The 25,588-nt window shown below is 38.9% G+C and overlaps 1 protein-coding gene across 10 annotated transcripts in view; it reads right to left on the bottom strand.

Annotated features, from left to right (window-relative positions):
* UBE3D (ubiquitin protein ligase E3D) overlaps positions 1–25,588 on the bottom strand; it is a 273,282-nt gene that overhangs the window by 107,888 nt on the left and 139,806 nt on the right. Inside the window, exon 10 of one of the 10 annotated variants that reach the window (XR_010120439.1) lies at positions 14,060–14,217. The exons of the other annotated variants lie outside the window; for them this stretch is intronic. The gene's annotated coding sequence lies outside the window, so the exon portion shown is untranslated. The remainder of the gene's footprint in view (positions 1–14,059; positions 14,218–25,588) is intronic. 10 annotated transcript variants of the gene reach the window in all.

Genomic DNA, 25,588 nt, shown 5'->3' with positions numbered 1-25,588 from the left:
TGCTGGCCTGCCAAATGAATGACTGGCAAAAAGGAAGGACCAAACAAAACACCAAAAATGTGAGAAGCAGTCCAATGAGGAAGAAGATCCTGTCCCTCCAAATTGGCAACAATTATGTGAGTAAGGGACAGAAACAATAGACTAAGGGAACATCAGTGTAGCCTTCCAACCCCGGACTTTCTGCACACATTCCGTAAGAACTTTTAAAAGGTAGACAGAAAAAAAGATGGGTATCCGTAAATTAAACTTTCACCCTGTATTTGCTTTAAGCCATGAGGCACTATGAAAATTTACATTTAACAAAAAGCTTGTTGATTGAAAAAGTTAGGCTGAGCCCTGTTATGTCTTCCAGCAGACATCTAGGTAGAAGGCCCGCAGTCCACTTACAGGATGAGAAGTACTTTAAGAGATGTATATGTGGCAGAGGGAAGAGGACTACTGGTGCCTTTTCATTTCTAGATGGGGCTGAAATCAAGGACCACTATAGCAGTTACTGGATCTTGATCCTATTCTTCAACAAAAGCAAGTAAGTCCTAGATGTGAACTTCTCACTTCTTTTAGAATAACTGGACTACGGACAGTATTGTTGGCATTGGATGGTGCTATTGTAACACTGTAGTGAACAAGCAGTTCTGACGCTCCCAGTCATATAAAGCAAATCTGGTAACTTTACTAATGAGAGCAAACCGATGGGGCTGACATTGATATAGCAGTCTTCTGATATTACATAAAAATATATTGCCTCTGAAGCACAAAACATTTGTAAGGAAATAATTCTAGGATACCAATATGGGTGGGTGTTAAAACACAAGATATAAAATGGTGCTACCTCAATACATGCACACACACTCACAAATCAAAAAGTCCCTTTAATTTCTCCTTCCTATGGAATATCTGCAGGAAGGAACCTGCAGAAGGGAACAGTGGCACTGCTGCAGCTTTGGCCTAGAGTGGTGTTTTGAAAATCAACACTGTGCTGCCCTATTGGCGACATGCCTCTGACCAAGCAAGTTTATTCAGAAACAGAGTTTCTAGAGCTCAGAAATAAAGTGCTTTTCTATAGTATCAATTGAAATATTTTCAATTGCTTAAGGAGAGGTGACTTTAGCAGCAAAACCATTTTAATATATCATATTTAAAGGAAACCATGCCCACTCTTACATTAAGGTTAAGAAGCATGGCTGGTGAAGAAATGGTATGCTTACAATATCACTACAACTAGAAATCCCAGGAGGGGCATGAACCCCTATATTGTGGAACAAAATAGATTTCCACAGATGAATGGGTTCTGTCATTTAAATAGATTTATTTCAGTGGCAATTTTTAAATTCCTATTTTAGCTGTAAATATTAATTCTTTTAACAGACATGCAACCAAGAAGAAAACTTGCTTCATGCAGACAAAATGCTTTCTGACCCACTGTGAAGGAAAGAGGAGGAAATAGCTTGTAAGGTTGCGACTGTGGATCCCACTAGTTATCAGTCGAAAAGTGTCATGGAAACACTATGCAGGCAGTATTGAGATACTTAACGAGTGGCCCTGAGGCCAGGGCTACTTGTGCATGAGGGAATATTTCTATCCAGTAGGAAGAATGGCAAAAGGTGACCTAACACATTGTTTAAGAGGAAGGGATAAGGAGGGTCATACCTGCCTTTGAAAACCATCCTGGACAATTTTATTTCACACCAGAAATAAAAAAGCCTTACTTCTATTGGTTGATATTCAACAAGTTCTTTACTGCAATTATTGAAACTTAGGGAAGTCGAGACTTATATTGCCTACCATAATTCCTGTTTAAATACATGATTTATGATTATATGAATTATAGACAAACTTACAAAACACAGAAAGGTACACACAAAAAAGAAAAATTTTGTGGCTACATCACTTAGGGATAACTACTATTAACATTTTGGATATATATTTCTAGATTTTTATTTCTATTTTTCTGGACAATTCCATATAGCTGTTTTGTGAAATAGCGCTTCTAAAACTAAATGTAATATGTATTGTGGTAATTTTCAAATAATATTATTCTAGGATATCTTTAATTGCTGCATTATATTTTACTACACATCTGCATCACTTAAAAAAAAAAGAGTAAGTGCATAACGTATTTCACCAGAAAGCAAATCTGGGGAGTCTGGCAGGGGCGCAGGGCTTGGGAGAGGGTGGTATTGACTGACAGTCCCAGGAAACACTTTCAAATAGTCCAGCCCAGTGCTTCTCAGGTGTTGTCTCTGGACCGACACTGCTGGCCTCATTTGAGAATGTATTAAAAAGGCAAATTACTGTGCCCACTCCCGACTTACTGAATCTAGGGGTAGGGCCTAGCAAGGGGTGTTTTAATAGGTTGTCCAGGTGATTCTGATGCTTGCTAGGTTTGAGAGCTGTTGATCTAGTCCAACCATTTTACACAGCTGAGCAAACCATCCTCGAGAAGGGAGTCGGATTAAAGTGACATAGCTAATTAGGCCAGGACTCAGACACAGGTCTTCTAACTCCTACTCCGGTGTCTTCATTTCTAGACCAGTGCAAACTCAAAGGTGCTGATTGGGGTGCCCAAAAATCTTTTCAAAAAACATCTTTTTCCTCTAGAAGACAATAAAATTGTCAAGGGAGAAAGAAACAAATTATATCCAGTCCTATTTCCCAATATTAATAGAGAAGCCTGGGCCCACTGTTGACAAAAGGAAAGCCAAGCCCTTTCTGTTCACGATGTACAGACTGAAGGGGCCAATATCTCAAATTCAAATTGGCCTATCATATAAAGTTAGTCTGTTAAAAGTTAAGTGAATGAATTTTCTGGGGGGTGGGAGTTAGCGGGGACAGCTTCTGATATGCCCTGATGTGGCATATGACTAGACTGTGGCATATCACATATGACTGCATTCTTTTCTAAATCTAGTCACTCCACGTGGGTCTCCAGCAAATTTATTTGGTTAGCTCAGGTAAAGAAAATGGTCACAAATTTGGCTTCAAAATAAGCTACAGTACCACCAACAAAAGTTGGCAAAGAAACTGAGTCTTTCATACATTGCTGAGGAGGGGAATATAAGAGCAGAGCCATTCGAGAAAACAGTTTGGCAGTTTATTTTTAAAACTAAACATGTAATTACTACATGACCTAACAACTGCAAATTAGGAATCTGTCCCAGAGAAATAGAAGCTTATGTTCACATAATAATCTGTACACAAATGTTTAAGGCAGCATTATTTTAATAGCCAAAACCTGGAGTCAGCCCAGGTGAATGGTTAAATTGTTGTACAGCCACACCATGGAACACTGCTCAGCAATAAAAAGCAGCCAACTATCAATACACATGACTCGGAAGAATCTCTAGGGAATTATGCTGAGTGAAAAAAAAACAATCTCAAAAGGTTACATACTGTATCATTCCATTTACATAACATTTTTGAATTGACAAAATTTTACAAGTCAAGGACAGAGCAATGATTGCAGGGGTTAAGGATGGTGGAGAGGGGAGAGAGGGTGTGATTATAAAAGTGCAACAGGAGGGATTCCTGTGTTGATAGAACTGCTCAGTGTCTTGACTATGGTGGCATATACACAAACATACACAGGTGATAACATTGTATAGAACTCAGTACACCTATCAACAGACTGTTTAAATTTTTCAATAGTTTGTATAAGCTCTTTAGTAAATGTTAATATGTTTTTGTGTGGTGAAGAAATTAAGTGCCAAGCATGGTACCATCTAACTAAATCCTTAATCCACTTGAATTAAATATCTAATTTAATTCTACTCAAATTATAAGTGAAGACTCAAAGGTCAGAGAAGTTAGGTAACTTTTGATCATGGCTGTACCCTAGTAACAAGACTAGGGGTGCGAGTGGATCTTTGTCTCTGAGCTTCACATTCATTCCATCATAAAAGCTCCCTTCCATTTAATTATGGTGAGAGATCATTGCTATGGTAACTCTAATTGAAGAAGGAATCCATAATCCAGTTTTAAGCCAGATTTAGTAGCAATTGAAATGATGCATGCATTTTTTTTTTTTTTTTTAAGAGATGAGGTCTCACTTTGTAGCCCAGGCTGGTCTCAAACTCCTGGCTTCAAGTGATCCTCACACCTCGGCCTCCCAAAGTGCTGGGATTAAGGGTGAGTCACCATGCCCAGCTAGCACCCCATTTTTTTGAGACGAAAGTAGATTACTTGTTTTGGATTAGTGGTAAGGAGGAGAAAGAAGAGATAGAATGGCAAAGTAAATCCTACTCTTTAAGAGAAAATAATTATTTGATTAGAGGAGGAAACTTCTGGCAGAGAAGGAGAGCCAACAGGATACATGACAAATTGGCCTGAAATCTTGGGAAGGAATTTTTGTTAAGTTTGGAAAGCTGGATACGTCATAGTAGCATAGTTGAATCAGTTCAGTAAAAACGATTATGACTTGGAATAATTAAATAACAGGTAAGGTCTGGCAAGAAAGGAATCAAAATATAACCAGGTGCCCATTTTCTTTAGCCATTCACTACTCAGACATTCATTTGAAAATATACTTAAGACATGCAAATTTTAACAAGAAAAACATGCTGATATAGCCATTTAAGAATAAATACCATTTACTTCTTAAGTCTATTGTTTGGACTTGCTAGGAATAAAGAGGGATCACAAAACAGTAATTAGCCTGTTTGTTTTAAAGGAGGGGTAAATAATGGCTTAGGAGGAGTTTATAAACGGTCATACCACAGAGGGGAACAAGCTGAAACGCTGAAGAGGATGCTATGTGATGTTTCACCAGAAGCCTTGGGTTTTTTACTTTTAGCCACATGGAAGGCAAAGGGGGTTGGTTCTTTTATACAAAACTGTTCACTGAACTTTTCCAGGTCAAGGACAGTGTAGGGTATGGGACTAGAAAAAGGCTCTCAGCATTCAAAGCAGTAGATTCTCCATGAGAAGCTGGAAGTCTCAGGTGGCTACCAGGAAGGTGCAGAAAGGTGAATTCTAACTGATATGAAAGGATGGGAGAATTGGAGATAAAGTACAGTAAGTCCCCAGTTAATGTTGTTGATAGGTTTTTGGAAACTGTGACTTGAAGTGAAACGAAGCATAATGAATCAATTTTTTATCATCAAAGTTATAATGAAATGACATTGAAGGAAACAATATTATTCAAGGACCTGCCAAACGTCATTTTACTTAAAGTCACAGTTTCCAAGAACCTATCAACCACGTTAAACAAGGACTACTGTACATTACACAGAGAGAAGTAAAAACAGATTAGTGTAAGAAGGCAGCAGTTTGTACACTGCTAGAGGTGGTGGGAGAGCAGGAAAATATACAGGCTCTTGGGGGAGCAGAGATTGAATGCCTCCCTGATATTTACTAGCTGAATGACCTCTTGGAGCCTTAGCTCCCTCCAGTTCTGCCCACCAGTGGTTGTGGGGATTAGTAATAAAGGACATAAATGGCCTGGCAGGCCGTGGCACAGATGAGGCCTTCAATAAATGGAAGAGCTTAATATTATTATATTAAACCTAAGTGTTTCTTTTAAATATTGCTGCAGATGCATGTCTTTTGCTGTCTGCTGCTAATGAACAAATTCATGTTAAATTGTTTATTTTTAAAGGAGAAGCATCAATGGCTAATTGTGTATATAAAATATCCAAGGCTTAAATAAGGCTTTTTTTTTTCCTATGTTACCCTAAGTAACAAAACATCTACCAGTGACAGTCACTGAAATTGCAGATATTGCATCTGAAGAAAAAACTATAAACCTATAGCATTTTCAAATATAAGCATGTAGGTTGCTTAGTGTAAAATATCACCTGCTCCTTGAAAAATAACTTGAAGCCCAGAGGCCACTGACTGGATTGTGTAGGGGGCGTCTAAAGGTTTGTAATGGGCAACACTCCTAGGGATTCAAACCAGCACATCCTGGATTGCCGACATAATCCACTCCTGAGAAATTCAACTCTGAATCCAGGATTAACGATTAAGCCATGGATCTTTAATATATGAAACTATTTGGCTGAATAGTCCTTTACAAATACAGGCACATCTCACTCATTCTGCTTTACTTTATTGTACTTTGCAGATACTGCATTTTTTACAAATTGAAGGTTTGCAGTAACCCTGCATTAAGCAAGTCTACTGGCCCCCATTTTTCCAACAACATGTGCTCACTTCATTTTTCTGCATCACATTTTGGTAATTCTCTCAATATTCTGAACTTTTCCATTAATATTATACCTGTTACGGTGATCTATGATCAGTGATCACTCATGTTACTATTGTAATTATTTTGGGGCACCACAAATCATGCCCATATATAGCCACAGACTTAATCGATAAATGTTGTCTGTTCTGTCTGTACCAATGACCAGCCATTACCCTGTCTTTCTCCCTTTCCTAGGGCCTCCCTAATCTCTCACACAAAACAATACTGAAATTAGGCCAATTAATACCCTACAGTGGCCTCTAAATGTTCAAGTTTCGGAAGGAAGAGCCACACATTTTTTACTTAAATCAAAAGCTAGAGAGAAAAATGTTGGGGGCAGGTTAGATCAGTGGATACTAATTTTTTCACCGCAACATACCAACAAACAAGGCCAGCAAGATACAGCTCCTTACTCAAGTCTAGTCACCCCAGCAGTCCTCCCTCCCTGTTCAAACATCTGCTTTTGTTCTCCAATAAACCCTTAACAATAACAATCTGTAGTGTACTTAACTGGTTTTTTTTTAGCTGATGAAAAATTTCAAATATTAATATATTCTCTAGTAAAGATATAACAAATCTACATATATTTATTACCTAGAAACAATGATTATGTGCCCACGGCCATTTGTTTCATCCAAATCCCTGCCACAGACCTCTTCTGAAGCAAATCCCAGTCCTATTACTTCACATATAACTCGGTATGTATCTTTAAAAGAGAAAGGCTACTATAAAAATAAAACCACAATGCCACGATCCCATTTAAAATATCAATAATTCCTTAATATAACCAGATATCCTGTCAGTGACCAAATTTCCCTAACTAGCTCATATATATTTTTTTTAACAGTTGGCGTTTGTTCAAATCAGAATCCAAATGTGGTCCTCATATTACAACTAATTAAGTCTTTTACATCGCTTTTAATTAATAGGTCCCTCTTCCTTCCCTTTTTCTCCATTTGCAATTTGTGTTTCAAAGAAATCAGGCCTTTTGTTCTGCAGAGTTTTCCAAAGACTGAAATGTGACCACTTTTATGCTTTTAGTGTCCTTATGACTTCATGGATTTGAAATATATTTGATATGCTTTAATCCACTGCAGTCATTCTCACTGATACTCAAACCTGCCCATCTTTGTCAGTAAAAACCTCTTCAACTTAGAGCCTAAGTCCTTTTGACATGATCCTAGTAGTTTATAATAATTTGATTACTTTTTCCCTCACTTATGGTAAGACAGAACTTAGTCTTGTCTTGTACATTTCTTATCTCAGACATAGCATCAGCCATTTTCCCAAGAAACATGGTTCCTTTTAGTGGGGAATGGTATTTAGTCACCACATCTGGAGATTGCCTTACTGCTTACAAAGCACTTTGAACACTTAACCTCATGTATACACATAACACAAGCCACTCCCCTTCTGCAGGCCACTGCTTTCCCTTTTCAAAGTGCAGCAAGAAAACACCCTGATTCAAGCGTCCTTGTATCCTATTTAGAAACAAGGTCCTAAACTACTCAGAGATGAATCTTTCTATTTCGTTAGCTAAGTAGGACAGGCTAGAAAATACTATCTTAAAACCATCTTAACAATCAAGTCACTTTATCGGACAAACTAAAACAAAAGAAAGGTCATGAGTCCCTCCCTTTTCCACTGTAATTAAAAGGAAACAGCTAAGCTTTATTATCAGAAAATAGGAATGAAAAAAAAGGATCTTTCTAGATACAGAACTTAATTCTTTTTAAACTAGGTAAAGACATTCCTGTATGGGTAAAAGAAAAATGGAGGGAGGAGTGAGAAATAACTGCTTCCAGAAAAAGGCTCACCACAAAACTCCCTTGAGCATGGAATTATAAAAGTGACTCACTGCCTTATGTGGGGATAGGTTCCTGCTGCTAATTTGCTTGTCAAAGCTGTGGAAGGGTAAGGTCGGGCTGTTGTGTGTAGGGGCTGTAAGCACTGGAAGGCTGTGCCACAGAAAATTAAAGTAGTTCTGCATACCTGTCTGGCTAACTAGGAGTATTTCTAACCTCTAAGGAAAATATTCTGTAAACTCACAGATGTTTGGAAATGGAAACAAACAAAACAAAATCCAGAAGGCATGTTTCACAGTGGTTTTTATAATTTAGATCAAATTTATTCAGATGGCCAAAGGTTTCTCAGTCCCTGAGTTTCCTGTAAAACTCAAACCAATTACGGGTAGTGGTGAGGGATGTAGGAAGGGAACCGGACTCCTACAATCAATGATAAAAAGCCTTAAAACAGATCCTTCACAAGAGAAGATACAGCACATGAAAAGGTGCTCATATCATTGGTCGTTAGGGAAATGCAAACGAAAATCATAATGAGATACCCAGAATAGTTAAATAAAAGATGGGCATCACCAAATGATGTCAATGATGAAGACACGGAACAGCCGGAGCTCTCAGACATGGTTGCTGGGAGTGTAAAATGGCACATGCACTTCGCAAAAGTGTTTAGCAGTTTATTAAAAATTAAATATACATCTATCCTACAACCCAGCAATTCCATTCCTAGATATGGACCTGAGAGAGATGAAAACAGGTCCGCAAAAAGATTTTACCAGAATATTTACAGCAGCCTTATTCAAAATAGCCCCGAATAGGAAACAACCTAAGTGCCCATTAACAGGAGAACTGATTAACAAATTGTGGCATATTTATTCAATGAAATACTTCTCTGCAACAAAAAAGAATGAACTACTGATAAATGCAATAATAGGGATAAATTGCAAAAACATTATGTTAAGTGGGAGGTCGAGACAAAAAAGAGTACATACAGTATGATTCAATTTATACGAAGTCCAAATATAGACAAAATGAATCTAAGATGATAGAAAATAGAGACAATGGTTTTCAAAGAGGAAGGATTAACTGCAAGACACCTGAAGGGAACTTTATGGGAAATGGATATGATCTAAATCTTCTTTTTGGATAATGGTTACATGGGTCTGTATTAGTGGTTCTCAACCAGGGGACATTTGGCAATGCGTGGAGACATTTTTGGCTGTCATAACTAGGGGAATGCTACTGGCATCTGGTAGGTAGATGCCCGGGATGAACAGGACAGCTCTCTACAATAAAAAAAAATCCATCTTAAAATGTCAATAGTTGGGTACAATGTACACCATCTGGGTGACACTAATGGCTGGACTTCACCACTATACAATTCATCCTTGTAACCAAAAACCACTTGTACCCCTAGAGCTACTGAAATAAGAAAATAAGAAATAAAACAAAAAGAAACTCAGCAACACCTTTCCTAACTCCAAAATGTGGTTGAAGATTGGGGGAAAAAATTTCTTATTTCAATCCTATGAGTCTGACTGCTCAATAAATGCATTATATATATAAACTGTGCTTAATACATGTTTATTAAAAAATATTAGGAGAAAGATGGATGGGGTATAGGACTTCTTGTCAATAACTCTCCTTTCAAATACACTCTTCCTTTCTTCCGTTCCTCCACTGCATAACTTACTCATGTACTATGCTACTCAAAACTTCCTGAAGGCCTCAGGGAGATATTTATACAGCCAGGGCACAAAGACAGTCCTGGGGTCATAAAGCAGTGTGGGAGTGGAGCAGGGCCTGGCTCACGCTGCAGGTGAGTCAGTACTGGTTTCCCAGTAAGCCTTAGCATTTCACTCACCCGTCTCTGTAGTGCCACACTTTTCCTGGCCCCATGGCTCTGTGCTCAATTAATGCAGTCTGAAGTTGTCACAGGGAGTGTGGCAAGTGTGCAGCTGGGTGAGGACTTCTGAAGGGGTTACCCCTGTCCCACAGGTCACAGTAACAAACTGGCAACGGACTTCTGTGGTTCTCTCTGAATCTAAGAGAACATTCCTGATACGAAGTTAAAAGTTGTTCTTAAGTGGAGAGAAAAATGGATCCAAAAATATGCCATGAACTAGTAGTTTAGAGTACAGGTACTATTAACTCTGATGTTTGCAGAAAACAAGTAGCTTACAAGTCAGGTTACTAAAGTTGAATTGCATAAACATTTTCTTTCTTGGGGGAATCTGAACTGTGTAACATTAGCCTTTCCGCCAGTGATTTTCAGGCCTTCCCTAATACTTAACAATGGTACCCAGAATATATTCTCTGCTAAGCCTGGAGGGAGCCCTGAGTCAGCTTTTCCCATTACCTGTACAGCTAAGCCGTTCAAGAGAGATATTATTCAGAAATGCCTCCAGAGGAGATGCTGCAGAGCTCCTTCAATATTCTGCCCGAGATAAGAATTTTTTCCTTAGGTTTAAATTAGCTGACTTGTAATATAAGCATTCACATCTGCTTTCTTTCCCTTTGTGCAAGGGTAGCTGCTTCAAATTTTGGGTGGGGCAAATTAGAACTCTCAGGGTGGAAAAACTGCTCACAAAAACTTCATCACTTACTCACTCTTAGAAGCTTCAAGTTTTGTACTTGTCTGTCACCTTCATGTTGATTCTCTGGGATTCGAGGTCTATGAGCAATGAAGCCCATTAGCTAAATTCTTTTGGAAACCTGACAACATCGCACTGTGCAGTTGTTCCTGTGGGCACATCTGCTGCACAGTAGGGGAATGAAATTAGATGCGATCCTTCCCCTACCTCCCAACTTCACTGTTTAAAATGGCACTGAGTTTTAGAAGTGATCTTGAGGGACAAGAAAGGCACCCTTGCACTTTGGTCACTACCCTCAACATGTTCAAATGCTCCAGCTTTATGTCCATCATCGATTAAACACTTGAATTTGTGATTCCCGAAAGCTACTTCTTAGACTGGGATTCAAGAAAAGAGGAAACGCACTGGTGATTTTAAATTCCCACACTTTGCCTGTGACACAGTCCACACACACACACACTGAGAAGGGAACCAAATGCCTCTTCTTGACGACACTTTGTGCTTTAGATTTCCCAATAAAACCCTTGCGTATCCACTCCTGCCTGCAAAAGGACCATTCATGTGGAAGCACAACATCTTATCTAAATCTCTGTATCTCTCTCTCTGAGGTCTTGTACACAGAAGGTTTTCAGTAAATATTTGTTGCCTGGAATGAATGATTGGATTAATTAATTATACAACTAGAATCTAGGTTTATTTTCTGCATCAACATCAGAGAAAATAACCTTTTATAGGATGGAGCTGAAAAGAGACTAGGAGATTTGTTATTTTCAACCCCAGTACTCTATTACTTCCACATTACTTGGCAAAACGTCCTGCCCAGAAAATGATCTGCTCTTTAAAACTTTGCTCAGAGCTCTGCTCTGTACTGCCTCACAAGCCTCAAAGTTGAGACCAAGGTGCCACAGCCCTCACTGCTCTCCTGGTTCTGCAGAGATGGCTGCCACAGAGCAGCGTCCAAGAGATTCCATGGTGATTTCCTTTTTTTTTTTTTTTCTTTCACAAAAGCTGTTGGGGTAACATTGCAAGAGTCCAAGAATTAGAATTAGGTGATAAATTTTCAAGTTGAAAACATAAAAATAAACTCAATTGGCAAGTGATTTAAAATGTAGGAATTAGGCAGGTGGTGACACTGACAATGTGAAGATTTTTCTGAGTGTTATTCTGAACACTGCAGTATAGTTTGGATCTTTTTTTTTTTTTTTTTTTTAATTATACTTTAGGGTTTTAGGGTACATGTGCACAATGTGCAGGTTTGTTACCTATGTATCCATGTGCCATGTTGATTTCCTGCACCCATTAATTCGTAATTTAGCATTAGGTGTATCTCCTAATGCTGTCCCTCCCCCCTCCCCCCACCCCACAACAGTCCCCGGAGCGTGATGTTCCCCTTCCTGTGTCCATGAGTTCTCATTGTTCAATTCCCACCTATGAGTGAGAACATGCGGTGTTTGGTTTTTTGTCCTTGCGATAGTTTACTGAGAATGATGTTTTCCAGTTTCATCCATGTCCCTACAAAGGACACGAACTCATCATTTTTTATGGCTGCATAGTATGCCATGGTGTATATGTGCCACATTTTCTTAATCCAGTCTATTGTTGTTGGACATTTGGGTTGGTTCCAACTCTTTGCTATTGTGAATAGTGCCGCAATAAACATACGTGTGCATGTGTCTTTATAGCAGCATGATTTATAGTCCTTTGGGTATATACCCAGTAATGGGATGGCTGGGTCAAACGGTATTTCTAGTTCGAGATCCCTGAGGAATCGCCACACTGATTTCCACAATGGTTGAACTAGTTTACAGTCCCACCAACAGTGTAAAAGTGTTCCTATTTCTCCACATCCTCTCCAGCACCTGTTGTTTCCTGATTTTTTAATGATGGCCATTCTAACTGGTGTGAGATGGTATCTCACTGTGGTTTTGATTTGCATTTCTCTGATGGCCAGTGATGAGGAGCATTTCTTCATGTGTTTTTTGGCTGCATAAATGTCTTCTTTTGAGAAGTGTCTGTTCATGTCCTCTGCCCACTTTTTGATGGGGTTGTTTGTTTTTTTCTTGTAAATTTGTTTGAGTTCATTGTAGATTCTGGATATTAGCCCTTTGTCAGATGAGTAGGTTGCAAAAATTTTCTCCCATTCTGTAGGTTGCCTGTTCACTCTGATGATAGTTTCTTTTGCTGTGCAGAAGCTCTTTAGTTTAATGAGATCCCATTTGTCGATTTTGGCTTTTGTTGCCATTGCTTTTGGTGTTTTAGACATGAAGTCCTTGCCCACGCCTATGTCCTGAATGGTATTGCCTAGGTTTTCTTGTAGGATTTTAATGGTTTTAGGTCTAACATATAAGTCTTTAATCCATCTTGAATTAATTTTTGTATAAGGTGTAAGGAAGGGATCCAGTTTCAGCTTTCTACATATGGCTAGCCAGTTTTCCCAGCACCATTTATTAAATAGGGAATCCTTTCCCCATTTCTTGTTTTTGTTGCTTAAACTCCCACACAATAATAATGGGAGATTTTAACACCCCACTGTCAGCATTAGACAGATCAACGAGACAGAAAGTTAACAAGGATATCCAGGAATTGAATTCAGCTCTACATAAAGTGGACCTAATAGACATCTACAGAACTCTCCACCCCAAATCAACAGAATATACATTTTTTTCAGCACCACACCACACCTATTCCAAAATTGACCACATAGTTGGAAGTAAAGCTCTTCTCAGCAAATGTAAAAGAACAGAGATTATAACAAACTGTCTCTCAGACCACAGTGCAATCAAACTAGAACTCAGGATTAAGAAACTCAGTCAAAACCGCTCAACTACATGGAAACTGAACAACCTGCTCCTGAATGACTATTGGGTACATAATGAAATGAAGGCAGAAATAAAGATGTTCTTTGAAACCAATGAGAACAAAGACACAACATATCAGAATCTCTGGGACACGTTCAAAGCAGTGTGTAGAGGAAAATTTATAGCACTAAATGCCCACAAGAGAAAGCAGGAAAGATCCAAAATTGACACCCTAACATCACAATTAAAAGAACTAGAAAAGCAAGAGCAAACACATTCAAAAGCTAGCAGAAGGCTAGAAATAACTAAAATCAGAGCAGAACTGAAGGAAATAGAGACACAAAAAACCCTTCAAAAAATTAATGAATCCAGGAGCTGGTTTTTTGAAAAGATCAACAAAATTGATGGACTGATAGCAAGACTAATAAAGAAGAAAAGAGAGAAGAATCAAATAGATGCAATAAAAAACGAAAAAGGGGATATCACCACCGATCCCACAGAAATACAATCTACCATCAGAGAATACTACAAACACCTCTATGCAAATAAACTAGAAAATCTAGAAGAAATGGATAAATTCCTCGACAAATACACCCTCCCAAGACTAAATCAGGAAGAAGTTGAATCTCTGAATAGACCAATAACAGGTTCTGAAATTGTGGCAATAATCAATAGCTTACCAACCAAAAAGAGTCCAGGACCTGATGGATTCACAGCTGAATTCTACCAGAGGTACAAGGAGGAACTGGTACCATTCCTTCTGAAACTATTCCAATCGATAGAAAAAGAGGGAATCCTCCCTAACACATTTTACGAAGCCAGCATCGTCCTGATACCAAAACCTGGCAGAGACATAACCAAAAAAGACAATTTCAGACCAATATCCTTGATGAACATTGATGCAAAAATCCTCAATAAAATACTAGTTTGGATCTTAACAATCACTGTGGCTCACCAATTTTTCAAATGTTTACTTTCCATGCATATTTTGTGTCATCCTAGTCTGTTTAACTCAAAAGATCTGATCCCACCAGATCACCTATAATTAGAGAGTGATGATGCATTCTTAGAAGACAAATATAGACACCACAGAGGTGATGCATCAGCAGTCTAAAAATAATTAATGCTTATCCTCATAAGGCAACCTACACCAAGACACTTGGGAACAGTTCACTATAGCCATAATGTCATAGAAGGATGGCAAAATCATTTTTCTTATCTGCAGAAGTAGGTCACAGCAAGGACATTTTGGCAAAAACAAAAACAAAAGCAAAAAAAAATCTCAGGGTGGACATGAATAGATTTTGTGACAGTCTTTTCATTTATTACCTTAATGCAAGACTTGATTATCAGTTCACTGTGTACTCTCCAATCATCTTCCTACATGGTAAAGGACCAGAATTGAGGTTTTGAAATGCAGTATTTGGGGACACAGCAAAAAGCTCCATTACCAATATACTGCTTCTAGATGGAATAGCAAGGGCCCAAACATTTGAGACAATAACTGGTTTTTGTTGTTTTTCTAATTACATGAAATAAAACTTATAAATTAGAATACTTCTCACAAGTCTGAGCTAGGCAATATATAGTCACAGAGGCTAAAGGTTAGCTCAAAGTTTCCCATAGCAACCTTTTAAACTCAGCACATGGGCCACATGTGAGACAGATTTTATTTCTTTTGAGACTTTCATTTAAACACATTGATCAGCTCTTTCAAAAATGATCTGAGTTTTGTACATTTCACTAGTGCTGCTGCCTTCTAAATAATGAATAGTTTTCCCTCGTGAAGGTGAGGGGGTAGAAAAAGGGGGATGTACAGGATCAGGACAGGGGATCACGACAGGGGATCACGACATTTACATTGATAATTTTATAATCTCAGGAAAAGTCATGGGAGTAGCTGATATCTACCCTGCTTAAAGCTTTCTCCTGTCATCGGTCAGAAAGGCTGCACACTCTTCCTGTGCTAGCAGCTGCTCCAATTAATGCTGCACCTCCTTAGAATCACACATTTGGATTCACAGGCTGACTGACACTGGACTTTCTTCCTGGGGAACAGAAAACATGTCTCCAGGAAACCAGGCTTCTCTCCTAACTGTAAGCTCTTATTGACCTACATTTTTAAGAAATTTGTTCTGAAGTTCTGATAAGGATTAGAACGCATTTTTTGGCTCCAACAGAGCTACTCATTTGAGCACACAGTCCTTCCTCCCTTCCCTCAAATGTACTGAAAAGATTTCTTCCATGCTTTTTTTTTCTTGCTAAGAGCAATTCTATTTTATTTTTCACAGAATATGATTTTCTATGTTCACTTTATCATTTTTACTCCTCTTAGTGTCATTAATGACCTTCGAGCTTAGTCAGTTATTCTATGCTTTTTTTTCTTCTGCATTCATCCTTTTTTCCATTTTAGCACTGAAGGCCAATTTTACAACGAGTAAACTGTAAAACTGTGTCCCAGTTCTCCTAGAAACAATCTTCTTTCTTTGAGCTATTAAACTGGAATTTTTGGAATTTTTTTTTTAAATCAAGGCTTTGTCACAGAACAGGTACAATTATTACAATGTAAAATTAGTCTTTTTTCCAATGAAAGTGGTGTAATACTCTACTTTTGACTTGTAACTACACAAAAGGACTTGGGAAGCGGAATATAAAAAACCTTTCAAGAGTTTCAAAGAGTTACGTGCAAAGTTATATGATGTTTTGTTCCTGAAATATAGAAATAAAGTCATACCAGGGTATAATGCTAAAATTTTGCTTTCTGTATTTGCTATTGCAAAATCAGTTCATTTAAACCTTGTAGAATAAACTACCTTTCATTCACTCATACATCCACGTAGTCATCCTCTGGATGTATTCACTGGGTTCCTCCAATGTGCCAGGCAATAAAAAGCAAATCAAAATAAAACAACAAACAACTTTTTTTTAAATCCTGAGAATCTTGTCAGTGGTTATTCTCTATTCTAGGCATGCCACTCTCCTCAAAAATGATCTCATACATGGTATTTACCTGCAAAAGATGAGGAGCCACAGTAACAATAAACCTACCCGCAGGCAGATTCACTAAGGTGGACAGTTTTACAGGACTGTTTCACTAGTTATTAACTGAAAGCCCAGTGGCTATGCAATCCAGTGGGGAAAAAGAGGCTTTAGAATCAAATAACCTGTGCTTAGATTCTCGCTCTGTGGTTAGAGGCCTATATGGCTTTGACTTAGCTTCTCTAAGCCTCAGTTTCCTCGTGTGAAAAACGGAAATAGCTGCACAATTACCAAAGGGTGGTTACAGTCACTAAGTGAACTAAAATCCACTAAGTTTCTATCACTGTACTGTTGCAAAGTTGATGTCCAATAAATTATAATTTTAGCAGCATCATTATTATGGCTGGGTTTTAGAGCCTGGGAGAAATGACTGCCCCAGGCAAAGAATTCTTTTTTCTCAGAAAAGTAGGCTGAGGATAACTAGGTTGTAAAAGAAGTGTAGCACATGTCCTAACCCAACCCCTCTTCTCTCTTGAGTTGTGCTCCTACTTCATGTACCTAATGACCTACTTATTCATGATCTCCATAGATGCACCTTTACATTAGCATCCCATTCACTGGGCCTTACCTGCCACCATTCTCTTTCCCTCTATCATCCAAACTTATTTAGATACAGTTTAACTCAGGGCATTAGTGTATTACTTTAAATGAGTCAAGGGAAGGGAAGGTGATAAATCAGTTTACTTTTTGCTTGGGGATGGAGGTGATGGAAATGTGAGGAAGAGGACTGGATAGCTGGATCAAAACAAAACAAAACAAAACAAAACAAATCCAGAACTTAATGATTCAAACTTAACAGCAGAAAGTGTCTTTTTACATATAAGTATGTCAATATTGCCCTGCTTATCAACTACAACATTCACATCTAGCCTGAGTGAATGGAAAGGCCATTCCCTCATAAGCTAAAAATGAATAAATGGATGCAAACAGCATATGGTTGGTCATAGAGAGGACTACTGACTTCATGTGGCCTCACTTTGGCTCCCAGAATTACAGAAGACTACAGCTGAACACAGAACACTAGGCCCAAAAATGTCTTACATGACTTGGTGAAGGTCATCCAGCTACTAGCTGCAGAGCTAAAACCAGAACCTAGGTTTCTTTCAGTTTCTTCCAAAACTAATTTAAAATGATGAAGGTATAGTGTGTTTAGGTGGTTAGAGTTATATTTTGTTTTTGTTTATTTTTATTTTGTTTAGTGTGAAAAAGATGCAGTCTGGCTTTTAGAAAGGGCTTAGGTCTGAGGAATTTATGTGGCTGTGGTGATGGTGGAACAGTCCACGAATGCTTTGAAACAGCACACAAAATTTCAAGCAGATGCACTTTTTTAAAGGAATAGGACCTAAAGCTTTTATCAGATTCTTAAAGGTGTTAGTGAGCAAAACCAAGTGAAATGCAGTGGATTGGGTAGAGACCAGAACAATTAGACCAGTGGTTTCCAAGGTGCTGCAAGTGGAAATGTGTCCAGTGCAGACACAGACGACATGGGGTAGGGAGAAGTTGGCTGGCAAAGTGGACTCCACTGTGGCACCTCGGCATCAAGCAGGGCAGCTTCACTTTCTCTCTGCTTTCCAAATTAGTGTTCTGCTCCATTAGCTGAAGGAAAGGCTTCTGCTGCCAGGAGTAGGTGAACTGATATCATTGTTAGACTACATCCTATACAATATTAACAAAGCTGTGACCTCCACACTCATTTTTGAAAAAATAATTTATAGCATTCTGCAAAGAGCCCCTTATCTACTGCTGTTCTATTACTTCTCCATTTAGCAATCAAGACGATACCTTTCGCTTCCCAACATCTTTGTGAATGCTGCTGGTGGTAAGAAAATAAGGGCGAGGAACTGAAGCTGCTTATAAAAAAGAACCTATGTCCGTACTTTCTCATCCTGAGAGGATAATGGAAATTACTTTTTTCCATTTCCCTGGCTTCTCACAGGATGATCTTCATCCCAAAGGTCTAGGTGTTGCTATAGTTGTACCTGAAACCCTGAGTGGATTGCCCACCTTTTTCTCTTTTATAACCTGTGGAATGCTCTCCCTTCTGTTTTTTCTTCAGACAATAAAGAATTGAGGGCATATTTTTAGAAGCAAAAAGTTTTAAGTTTTATAGAATGTTCTATAACTTGGGATAGGGAAAAATGAGATCTAGCAAAAAGTAATAAAGCTTAGGAAGCAGTATATTTGGTCATTTTCAGCCAAAATTAGAGCTTCATGCCCCTAAGACACAGCCTAAATAATGTTGTTTGTGTTGCATTAACCTTGAGCTATAATATGGCAAAAGTAGATTACAGGAGATCACAAAAAAAATAGTTATAACAGCTGCAGCTAGCAGGAATATTTTGGCAAGCAATCGCTCTTACAGATTCCGTTATAAACATCAGGATCACAGATGGGGCCTGTATGAGTCTGTACAAAATTCGAGTATAAATATTAAATATATGACTTCACAAATAAGTACCATACTTGGGAAATGACCACCCCGCCAACAAGTTTTGTATGTTTGTCTTCTTCAGCTTTCACCTGCCTCACTGAACGTGTTTCTGAAGGATGGCAGAACCCTGGGGTGGGAGGGGTAGTGAGACATCAGCTGGTCCAACTCTACCTCTCAGACGCAACCATTTCTTCTTGTCAACATGCTCTCTTTGAATTATAATTTTTAAAGATATTCTGTCATTGAACAGCTGGGCTTACACTCAGCAATGTTCCAGGTGTTGCAAGTTACCTTATAAAAGTGTAAGATGATAATCCTCCTTAAAAGGAACTTATGATCTCACTGGAAACTGAGACAGACACTTGAGCAGCTGTTAGTCATGCTATGTGACAACAGGTAGAGCAGGAAGCGATGAAAATATCAGTGTTGATCTTATTGTCTTCTTTGATATCCTTTACAATACCTAATATTGGGTATATGACAAGCTTGTTGAACAAGAGTTCAACAGAGCACTGGGCCGGGAGATAAGAACCTGGCCTCTAACAGTCATTGAGGTAGATGCTTAGAATTAGAAATGGCATAGTCATAGGGACAAAAGTCATAATCATTTATTTAGTATTTATTATATTCCAAGGACTTGTCATATATTCATTGACTTTATCATTACAATATCCATAAGGTAAGTAATACTCTTACTATACAGATGAGATGTCTTCCCTGAGGCCCTGTGGCCAGTGTGTGCAAGGGTTGCAATTTAACACCACACCTGTCCAGTTTCTAGGCCCATACTCCAGTCCTGCCCAAGTCTAGCCTTTTCTGAGATTCTGTAAATCTGTGTCAAAATATCCACTATGTCATTTTCAATTATTAAATATAGCAAGACTCATGAAGTATTTAGACATTACTGACATCCAAGTATGTTATAATATTCTACTTCTTACATTAATACATCTTAACCACTATTACTACAGCAGCTGTAAGACAACATAGAAGAACATAGGTCACGCATCTTATTTAGTTTCCAGAGGTTCACACTAAAGGCTGGCACAATCAGAATACATTAATAACTGGTAAATTATGTAGCCATTTTATTTAGCTTTGATAAATGAAATATTGAGTTGAACTTGAGATATGTGAGTATTGAAATGAATAAATATTGTGTTGCTGACTGAAAGAAAATACAAATCTGACAGATTTAACGATATGGTTACAAGAAAATTACTGTAGACAAATAACATCTACACACATTTCAAGTGTAACTTTCAAACAGGAAAAACAAATACAAATGGTATCTATCTCTAGTTCTAAGGACGATCTCATGCTTTCAGCTGAAGGTACAATCACTTCCTGATACGGCAACAAATTAGGGGGACTTGCATGTAACACCTGGGTGTGCTCAGCTGGACCCCCGATACCAACTTTATTTAGTTTTAGAACGTTTCAATTAATCTACCCAGCTTCCTGCCCTAAGAAGTCAGACACTGGTTATTAAAAGCCACTTTCTCCTACTGAGTCTAAAAATGAACACTGATAATTTTAGAGAGGGAGAATACCTGGGAGCACTTAAAAAAACCAAAGGAAAAGCTAAGGTTCTGCCTCCAAATCCTGCTTTATCTTCCTTTTCTAAGGAATGTGGAACAAAATGACAGTTCAAAATGAGAGCTTTCTCCCAATTCATATTCCCAGCATTGAAATAAAGACGTAAATTCTCACAAGGAAATGAATTTGCACTGTCCTGAGAGATTACAGGAGCTCAACTGGGAAGAAAGAAGGGAGGGAAGAAAGGAGAAAGGAAGGAGGGCAAGACTAGCGTAAATTTTAGGACAGGCAGACAGCTAGACATGAACAGGAGGGGGAAGCCCCTGAGAAAAGGAGGTCTGGAAAATCTCACACCCCAGAGACCACCCGAAACATGCATGCTAGATATGAGCAGAAGGGGGAAAATACGTATGCAGGAAGGAACACCCTCGGACATCCCTTAAGATGCCCAGTAATTGCTCACTGTGCAGTTAAGCTGTCAGAAGGTAGCTAGCTACACGCTGACAGGGAAGGAAAGAGGGCAAAGGTGAAATTCCTAAGAGATATGCAGGTGCAGTAAGTATATATTTAACCACTATGAGACCTCCCTGGGGTGATGGTAATGAGCACGATTAGGAAGGATTCATATCCAACACTGAGCCTGTACCTGTGTATCAGCTGACAGTAAGGGAGAATCCCACAAACCTGGAATGGGAACTAGGTGGGGGAAAGGCAGAGACTTAAGGCAGAAGTGGGAAACTAGACAAAGACAAAGGCAGAGACTTAAGACAGAGGCACAAACTTAAAGAGTCTGACGTAAGAAAAACCTCAACGCAGAACTCTCAGGGCTGCTGGCTCATTCTTTTTCTAGCAGCTCACTCTGCCTTGTCTTTCGGAGTGTGCTGTCTCTCTAAACTCTGCCACTGCTTAACCCTTGCTGCTATTGTAGCTGTCTTCCAGCCGGACCAGCCTGCTCCTCTCTTAAACTCTACTTCCTTTGATAAACTCTCTGCTCTTTATTTTCCTTCAATAAACTCCCTGCTCTTTATTTTCCTTCAATAATTTCTCTGCTTTCTTTGCTAAATTTGTCTCTTGGCCAAATTCTTTCTCCCAAGTAAGACAAGAACCAAGGACTCATGTACTTTCCGGTAAAACAAACAGAATTGAAATGGATGCAGGGAGAAAATGGAATTATCTTTTCAGTTTTTGGGAATAGTTTTATATTTCTCTTCAAGCTGTCTTTTAATTTCTAAAAGAAAAATGCTCATTTACCCTTCTACCAAGGGAAATAAGATAAAGGGTAAAAAAACAAAAAACTTTTCATTTCCTGAATCTTATTGTCATATGAACCCTTCACCAGTCAGAGCTTTTCATGCTCTTCATCTGTATGACTTATTATAAAGGTACAAGGCTTCTAAAGTCATTCTACAAATGGGAAAATGATAGTATCAGGTATTACGAAACGTATCTGAGTTTGCTCAGTGAAAAAGTTGAAAAACAAAACAAAGCATTTCCCGAACAGGTTCCTAGTAGCTTAAATAATTAAAATACCATGGAAAATAGAATTTGTTGTAATAAGATGAATTATTGAGATAAATACTAGTGTACTGTCTCCTTTGTTGCTATGGATTTCAAACCAGCCCAAATGTCCCATAGAACTGATATTTACAGTCTTTTTAAATAAACATAGAAATTGACCCTCCTGGTCTTAAAACTTACACTGGTCTTATCTGAGTTCCTCCCTCAGGCCTCCTAGATAGTATCAAGGAACTGAAACTCACCAGATCCAGGCAATGAGAAGCCAGAACGCCTCATCTCTCATGATTTCTTCACTTCTCTCTAATTCCTGTTCACCTGCATGTAGTTACATTTCTTCCCCGCTGTATATATAAGCCCCCGATTTTAATTGGTCCGGGAGATGGATTTGAGACTGATCTCCCATCAGCTGCAGCACCCAAATAAAGCCTCTTCCCTGGTAATTCTCATCTCCATGATTGGCCTCCTGTGCAGAGAGTAGCAGGACTTAGATCCATCCCCTGGTGTTTTGGTAACAGATTCATTCACAAAAGCATTATATGAGAGTGTCCACTTTCTTCCTCTTCCTCCATGTTTAGAAAGGGCAAAAAGACCTAGTGTTTTGAATCCTGGCCTTCCTTGCCCATCCTTAAGGCCGGAGCTTCCAGAGGCAAGGGAAGTGGCCGCCCCAAGAGGAGAAAGTAGACTTCTTGGGATGTAAGTATTAATAAGAAGAGGGGTGGGTTAAGTTTCCAAGTGGTGGTGACCCATGCTCTTTTTCAGTGGCTGGCCTTAGAAGTATCAGGACCCGGCCAGGCACAGTGGCTCATGCCTGTAATCCCAGCACTTTGGAAGGCCGAGGCAGGCAGATCACGAGGTCAGGAGATCGAGACCATCCTGGCTAACACGGGGAAACCCTGTCTCCACTAAAAATACAAAAAATTAGCTGGGCGTGGTGGCAGGCACCTATAGTCCCAGGTACTCGGGAGGCTGAGGTGGTGTGAACTCAGGAGATGGAGTTTGCAGTGAGCCAAGATCACACCACTGCACTCCAGCCTGGGCGACACAGCAAGGCTCACTCTCAAAAAAAATAAAATAAAATAAAATAAAAATAATAATTAAAAAAGAAGTATCAGGACATGCAGGGTCAGATGATAATAAGAATGCCAGTGGAGACCCTGGAGGTAACAGCACAAGGTTCAATTACTAGCATGGCACAGAGGAAGTAAAATCACCAGGGAGACTGCCTACTTTTGAATTTGGGCAAGGAGTGTCTTCCCAGCAATCTTTTTCCTGATTTTCCAGGACTGACGGCCCTGGTTGCTTTAGGAGAATGAGAACTTGCTTGAGAAAAACACACAGACATCGTGGTTTCGACATCTATCCCAATACTGGCAACTGGGAAACAATGTCACACAAGAAAAAGAAGGTTCATTGAAAACACTACTTGAGAAAACTGTCCATCAAGTATCACCAAATGCAATTTCTGTACCACGAAAGTTACATTTTCCAAGTCTGATTTATAACATTATGCTTCAAATGGAAAAAATGTATATAAATCATATTCAGAAACCACTTTCACAGGAAGAAGTATCTATTAGCACTATAACCAGATACCACACAGTTGACCGAAGTTGTGGGAGAGAAGTAGTTTGAGATGAATCATGAAACAAAGGGGATCCATGTTTAGTAATGAATCTTTAAAGTCCTTGGCCAAAGTTTCTCTTCTTATCCAGGCTAACAAATGTGTTTTGGGATATGACATCCAGAAAAATCCTTGGGAAGTATTTTAAGAGTAATTTTTCTTAGAGGAGACAAAGTAGTAAGAGGCAAGGTAAACTGGCTTATGCATTCCTTTGATACACGTTATCTTTTTAATATGATAAGACCACACTGATCTATAATAGCACCATTTAAATGAAAATGTAAGATATATTATACATTTTGATGCCTTTTAAAATAACAATGCACCAAATATAAACAGATTCCATCTAGCATGATTTATTTTCTTGATGACCCAAGGTCAACATTATGAATTACCTGTTCATTGTGTAACCTTGGGCAAGTGATATGAACCTCTCCAAAGTTTCAGTGTCCTCTTCTTTACTATGGGAATGGTAGAATTGTGATGGTGGATTAAATGAGATCTTCCTAATAAAGCACTTGGTATAGAGCCCCATACGTGATTAAGAATCAACCCAAAATGTTAGCCACTGCTACTTTTTCACTTATTTCCTTTCTCTTGACTGTGGTCTCAAAAATTGAGGTTGACCTATATATGTAACGTTTAAGAAGTTACCATGTAAGATTTACAACTCCCATTTCTCTTCTAGGAAACAAACAAACAAACAAACAAGAAAGAAAAGATTTAATTCACATTTTTTCCAATATGGTAGCCTGATGTCAGAGGAAGCCCTCTCAGTATAGAAAACTAAAAATGCCGATTTTTTTTTTTTTTTTTTTTTTTGAGACAGCATCTTGCTGTGTTGCCCAGGCTGGATACCCAGGCTGTAGTGTAGTGGCACAATCTTAGGTCACTGCAACCTTAACTGCCAGGGTGCAAGTGATCCTCCCATCTCAGCCTCCCAAGTGGCTGGGGCTACAGGTGCCCACCACCATGCCCAACAAATTTTTATATTTTTAGTAGACTGGGTTTTGGCATGTTGCCCAGGCTGGTCTTGAAATCCTGAGCTCAAGGGATCTGCCCATCTTGGCCTCCCAAAGTGCTGGGATTACAGGCATGAGCACCTGGCCCTGAATAAATATTTTTAAAAAATCTTTTAAACACATAGCTGAGCTATCAGGAGAATAACCAAATCCTCGGAGGTAGGAAAAATTCCTGAAGCCTCTTGGTAAGCCAGGGCTGAAGACAGAATTTTCCCTGAGGCTTCTGCCGATCCTGGAAGGTCTAGACTTGTGCTTGTGCTTTAAACCCATAAAAGATTGAGGGTCAGCAGACAAGCCTGGGGCCCTGCAAAATAGCACACTGGATCACACACCCCTGAGATCCTTCCTTCTTCCTCCATACCACTCACCCATAGTAAATGAACTGGAGAAAAAAAATCTACCTTTTAGAGGCAGATGGTGAATGAAGCAACTTGCCTGTCTCAGCCTCAGCTCAGAATGTGGCATGGAGGGTCAGGAGAAAGGCACTCGTGAGAATTCCTGATCACAGGCCCACTCATGGGCATGTTTGGGGTTGGAATTTTCACACTATTTATGGGGCCTCACTAACAGTCCTCTAGGCAGGAACATATTTTCATCTAGGCCTTGAAGAACCCTCCCAAAGTCCCAAGGAGAACATGAGCTTGCCATCATAAAATCACCCAATATGTGAGCACATCAACAGAAACAACTTACACAACCAGACCGGCAAACCTGTAGACATTTTCACCAGGAAGAATACATAATAAGTATAAACAAATAAAGGAAATAGCAAAAGTATGCCTAGGCTACAAGAGACTTTCAGAACTTATGGGCAGATTTGAAAAACAACCAAACAGTATATCCAGAAAGGAAAAAATGTAAGACCTGCTACCAGAAATTTAATGTTAGACGAATAAGAGATAGGACGTAGTAGAAGAAAGATGAATAAGACCAGATAATAGTTGTAGCAGACATAAAAGGCATATTCTGAACAATTTTTATGAAAATTGTGAAAATGCAGATGAAATGGACAAATCCCTAGGAAAACAGAAATTATTGAAACT

The sequence above is a fragment of the Symphalangus syndactylus genome, chromosome 4, assembly GCF_028878055.3.
Source record: "Symphalangus syndactylus isolate Jambi chromosome 4, NHGRI_mSymSyn1-v2.1_pri, whole genome shotgun sequence".
NCBI lineage: Eukaryota > Metazoa > Chordata > Mammalia > Primates > Hylobatidae > Symphalangus > Symphalangus syndactylus.
The sequence above is the reverse complement of the archived record's forward strand: the minus strand, read 5'-3'. Positions and strand labels throughout refer to the sequence as shown.